Genomic DNA, 6,219 nt, shown 5'->3' with positions numbered 1-6,219 from the left:
AATAATAATAATAATTACAAAAAAATATGTTATAATTTTGTACAATTTTTTAATTAAAAAAACAGCTTTCTTATTCTAAAAGTTTAAAACTAAGAAATGTCAAGAAAAGTTAGCTTATTTTATAACTTTTCAATCTTCACTTCTTTCTAAAAATACAAATGCAACTGATTTAGTCCTGATAGATTTGTAACTGTGACAAATATTTACAAATTTTTTACAAATATGTACAAATATTTACAAAATATGTTCAGCAACGTAAAAATAAATTGATTTGATGTGTGCAACAATGTTTTATTACATTATAAAACACCCCTACGTAATACAGACAAATAGAGCTTTAAATCATCGTTATCAAAAATTTATAAACTCACGTCAAAACGCACACAAAATTTAAACTAAAAAATACAAATAACCTGGCGCATCCACCATTTTTCTCACTCAAATATTTTTGTCTACAAGTCATTTATTTATTCTTATTAATGTATTCTTACCTTTGTTAGTTTCAAGATCACGAAGATGAGGACGCACGTACTACAATGAAGCAAGGGTGATGTGATTTCAGTTTTATATGAACGTCGCGGCGCTCGGCGTCCCACCAACCATACGCGATAACCAAAATGACGTCGTTCCACTTCCGACCAATCAATAGAAAGCAACAAATTAAAAATGTTTCAAGCTCTAGTGTTTCATCATCACTATTCGACAAAGTTTCGTGTTTCACTTTGTGACGAAATCACCGGATTTGCCTAATTAAAACCGAGTTATGTAAAGCCAAAATTTACATTAATTATTAAACAAAATGATAATTTGATTGGATAATAGTTCAATACATGGAGCCGCTACCTCTCTCACTAATCGAATTATCACAACGTTAGAGCTTTTGGTGTAATATCAGAAATGCTCTCCTTGGAGGTGTGTTTTAAAGATCGTCGTAATAATTCAATTAATTAAAATGTCGTCATAGACGATTTTAAAAGGAGGGCTTGTGAAATAAAGCTTCTTGGCTTTTGTATTTATTGCAGAATCTATTGGATGGGACAGAGCTTTCAAAGTTAATTTCGCAGAGTTATGACTTGCATTTTACGCTTTCAAAAATCAATTGTTCATTGACAAAATGGATTTTTCATTCATTTGATGATTACAACCCGACACAGGTTTAGGCAAATATGAAAGCAATAATGGCGATTCGTTCAACGATTGATATTTGATGTGACAAACTGCAATTCGCACGATAATATCGACGATAAAATGTATTCCAAATGTTTGGTTCTGAAATGAAGCCAAAATGTTTTGTTAATTAATTTTAATAATACTAAAACTAAGCTCAGATTTGCCCAATATTTGATTAAAAGCAATTAACATTTACCACACACTATTCCATTGTATAAAATTCAGGATAAGCAAATTTCATTAGTGTGAAAACTGATACAAAAAATTGATGAAAAGTTTAATAAGCGACATTTGGAAAAAATAGATAATTTAATTTTTTTAGAGCGAAAATAATCCGTTTTTAAAATACTTAAAAATCATTCATAATGACCAAATTAATAATTTGGTTTACATAGAATTTTTTTAATGTTTACAGGAAATAAAGCAACATGCAAAAAAATAAAATTAACACAAAACAATAAATTAATGTCAATAAGATTAGGGTCCAAAAATTGTTTTTTGTTTTTCATGCCAATACAATACACCCAATATTTAATTTTTTTACAGTTAAATGGTCTAAGACCTATCCAATTTTTTATTTTTTGTGCTGGAATAAAATTAAATTTGGTTACTAAAATGTAATATCGAAATTAAAAACAGCAAAACAACAACAAAACTCATAAGTTCAGAGAAAAGTTCTTGTTGCACTCTGTTGAAATAATGATCAAAATTTTTGTTCTGCAAACAATAACATTTCAAAGTCAATTTTACTTAAATTTCAATAAAAAAAATGACAAAATAAGGTTGTTCAAAGATTGTGTTTTTCACATTAAAATATGATTATTGACCACGTATACAGGCTGTTCCGGCAAAACCCCACATTAGAAGTATTGGGTCTCAACTTTGTTACGTTCAATAGAATGTTATGTTTTTTATTGATTTTTTGAATTACTAAAGTGATTTTGAGAGAGTTTTTATCAGACTTTCCTATACCTAAATTTAACCGTTTTTGAAATATGTAGACTTTTTTGACATTTTTTTAATTCTTCCTCTTCAAAAATCGATAACTCTACCATTTTTAACTATTTTGAAATCATAATCAAAAAAGGTTAGATCTTTTCTTTCGTGTATTTATTATTAGAAAAATAATTAACAAACCTCCAAAATTTAAGGTTACGTTAGGGAAACTTCAAATAACTGTAACTAATTTTTTTCAAACAGAAGGCCTCAACTTTTCTTCACTAAATGAAAGCAAATTTAATTTTGCATCGATTTGTATTCCCTATACCTAAATTTAATGATTTCCAAGTTATTCTATCTTTTTTTATAGAAGAAATTCATTACTATTCGCATAATTTGCCATGGAAATATTTCTCACTGAAAAAAAGCCAAGTTTCTTTTTTGTGTTATTCTTTTCGTAAATACAAATTAAATTTATTTTTCTAATTATGAATACATCAAAGGAAAGATCTAACCTTTCTCTCTCGTATACCCAAATACAGTTTCAACATAATAAAAATGGTAGAGTTATAAATTTTTGAATAGGAAGATTCAAATCCAAAATTTTTTAAAAAGGTCTAAATATTTCAAAAACGGTTAAACGGTATAAAAAGGCTAATAAAAAGTCTCTCAAAATCACTTGAATAATCCAAAAATGCGATAAAAAGCATACCTTTCTATTTCAAATAATGAAGTTGAAATCCACTTCCAGTGTAATAGGAAGTACCGCCATTTTGAAAATATCTTCATTGAGCAGAACCTGAACTATTATGGCTTTAAACAAAATTTTAAATAAATATTATTGTTAGAATTCTCAAAATACTTCTAATGTGGGGTTTAGTCGGAACAGTCTGTATAATATTGTGACCTTCACTCACATACTATACTACAATTATTTTATTGTCAATTTAAAAATTCGAACAGTTGTTTCATGCAACAAATGATTAATTACCAATTAAATCAAAATTCAATAAATTACGCTGCAAAAGCAATTAAACTTGCGGATCTGATATCAATTAAAATTAATTTTATTTTAAATGCAGATGACTGAGAAATTGTTACGTTGAAAAATAATTACAACACTGACAGTATAAAAACAAAAATATTTTCTCCCATTCTCAAATTGTTGTTGTGCTTCATTATCCAAGATTTACATTTCAAAGCCGTCAAAAACCAGCGTCGGTAGTTAATTTGCACATTGCAGTATTACCATCCTAAAATCCGCATAACTAAACAACCACGACCTTTATTTTTCCCATTTTTTACATAAATAAGTCAGGATAAATCTCGCCAAAACTCTCCTTAACTATTTAAACAACTACATGTTGCTGCAATAACTCAACCAACGTTGAAACATGAAAATTTATGAGGAAAAAAATTAATAATCGCAGTGTTATTACAATCTCGAAACTCGATTGTTAATTAATCCTTTGGATAAGGAATATTAAAACAGTGTGTAATAAAAGTCAATTAACCCGCTGTAAATCCCAATATTAACCCAAAACGCCAAATTGGATCATAAGAAAATTCTTTTATGCAGCACTAAAGCACTTTATAGTTTGAAAGCTTCGCCGAGTCAAGGACGTCTTTCAAAACAAAATATTCCATTTTTGAAAAAAATCATGCTATAAACAACTCATTGTCTATGACGGCATAAATAGGAAACGCGATATTAATTGGTTTTATTTTGATGTCGGTTGACATGTGTTTACGTCGATGCATAAAATAGAAATAACGATACGCCGAAAAAACTAAATATTAAAAATGGGACCTGTTGCTGACACTAGATTTATTTCCTTGAAGATCCGAAAAATTTTTTCAGCGTCTGGTGTTCCAAAAGTTAATCGAGCTGAAAGCTTGGCATTTACACAGAGAAAAATCGCACGTCTTGCATTTTACACGAATTAATTAATTTTCACGTTTCAGGTATCGATTGTGTCCCAGTTTTTAATAATTTCTCTCAGCTATAAATTTTCATGATTTATGAACGAATTTTCAGACGTTTCTTTGAAAATCATAACGCAAAGTTGTACTCTATTATGTTATGAAAAAGTCTGTTATTTTCCTTCTTTGTTTATCTAATAATTTAATAGTAATCCATCATTGTCTATCTTTGATCAGTGTCAAAAAAATATTTGTGGGTCCCACAGCCCATCAATAAAAATGCTAATTTTTGCACAGGCACGTAGCAATCAATTTTCTAACCCAATTACCCCCAATCCTCCCCTGAGGTTAAAATCACAATTGATGTATAAATTTGTTGCATTTTACGCCATTTAACCTTTCACTCGTTTCAAAATAATGGAATTAAGCTGTGATTTGGCAAACAAATAACAATTAAAGTTTGTGTTTTTTCGCGCAAAGAAAAGTTCAGTGGGAAAAAATCCAATACGTACAAGGTGATAACAAGCGGAACGGTTTTTTCCCGTTAATCTCTCCGGGAAATCGCGCACTTGTTGCGAGTAAATAACACGACGGTACATCCGCGGATTAAACAAAGGATTAAGTATCAGTCATGTTTAACTTTGATCGTGGATTTATTATAAACGTGCGTTTTTATATCGTAATTGAGTTTAACTACGTCATAAATACGGTAATTGGCAATTAAAGGTTAATAGGCGGCTCAAGAAGACGCGTCCCATGACACCTAACCAAGTATTTACATCAAAGGAAAAGACATGACAGATGTGGACACCAAAACGAGACACACTGACATAATTTAACATCAAAAGACTTATACATAAAGAAATTCGTTTTTTTAACTAACTCGAATTACTTGTGGAAAATTTAAGTATGCAACTTCTTCGTTTTGCTATTTTTAACTTGTTTGCGGGGAAAATCAATCACAACAATATACATATTTCATTTGTGCATCTAAATATTTGAATAAAGTTAGCAGTGTTCAACGAAGTATTCGCTGCTTTCATTTTTCGAGTATTCACCTCAGTTAAAACGAAAAATAATGTTTGATAAATAAATATGTAAAAATATAAAAAAAAACATAAAAAAACAAAAAAGGCGGCAAACGCACTATATTTATTCAATAGCGTTATTAGTACCTAAATTGTCACAATTTTTGTTTTCAAACTTTAATATTTGGATTTCTGTTCAAGACCTTTAATTTAAAATAAAACTTTACGTTTTAATTTTTATAAGACAGATTTTTTGTAAATCACTTATTCCCTTGATATGTAAATAACTATTATTAAACATGTTGCAAAAAATCAATAAAAAAGCTTTTATGCTTTTATTTGTTCTAATGCGCTTATGCATTTTTATTATGCGTTATTATTTTCTTGGGGAACAAATTAAATGCACAGTATATTATTTAAACGATAAGTATTTTTAATCAGTAAAAATAATAAATGCACAGTAAAGACAATGAATGAATGTCTAGCAAAACTAATTAATTTAATATTCATACAAATATGTAAATATGTATTTTATACGTAAATAACTATTATTAAACTTATTACAAAAAATCAAAAAAAGCTTATATACTTTTATGCTCTTATGTTTGCTTTTATTTGTTCTTTTGCGCTTATGCTTTTTTATTATGCGTATTCAAATTATTTTTTTAAGAACAAATTAAATGCACAATAAAATAATAAATGCACGGTAAAAATAATAAATGCACAGTAAAATCATTGAATGAATATCTAGTAAAACTAATAAAATTAATATTCAGACATTTAGAAAGAAAATGTTTCCGAGGAAAAACGGGATATCGCATTCAAAGACAAAATTTCTCAAAAATTTATTTTTCGCGTTTCTACAACATTTTATGCTCATTTCTCAATCTCTTAAATGCCTAAAAAGCATTTGGATCAATTTCTTTGATTTTTGTCAAAATTTTGGTCATTTTTATATATCCGAAGTAGGTATATATCAGCTAAAAACTCCGATACTATTATCAATAGCTGTTCGGCGAAGCTTAAGGGTTGTGGAGCAAATAACAGTCGCTGTTGTACTATTATAAAAACTCCTTTTATTATAAAAATAATTTGATTATATACAATTTCTAACTTAAACTAAAACAGTAAATCTAAAACATTGGCTACCTTAATGATG

At 28.5% G+C, this 6,219-nt stretch overlaps 1 protein-coding gene across 2 annotated transcripts in view; it reads right to left on the bottom strand.

Annotated features, from left to right (window-relative positions):
• The window catches only part of LOC123004281, a 35,054-nt gene that overhangs the window by 6,373 nt on the left and 22,462 nt on the right, over nt 1–6,219 (bottom strand). Inside the window, exon 1 of one of the 2 annotated variants that reach the window (XM_044397464.1) lies at nt 492–523. The exons of the other annotated variant lie outside the window; for it this stretch is intronic. The gene's annotated coding sequence lies outside the window, so the exon portion shown is untranslated. Of the gene's footprint in view, nt 1–491; nt 524–6,219 lie in introns of those variants that run through there. 2 annotated transcript variants of the gene reach the window in all.

The sequence above is a fragment of the Tribolium madens genome, unplaced genomic scaffold (genome assembly GCF_015345945.1).
Source record: "Tribolium madens isolate multiple individuals breed KSU strain unplaced genomic scaffold, Tmad_KSU_1.1 Scaffold_1;HRSCAF=32;Tcas5.2_LG8, whole genome shotgun sequence".
NCBI lineage: Eukaryota > Metazoa > Arthropoda > Insecta > Coleoptera > Tenebrionidae > Tribolium > Tribolium madens.
This window is presented reverse-complemented; position numbering and strand designations above follow the sequence as displayed.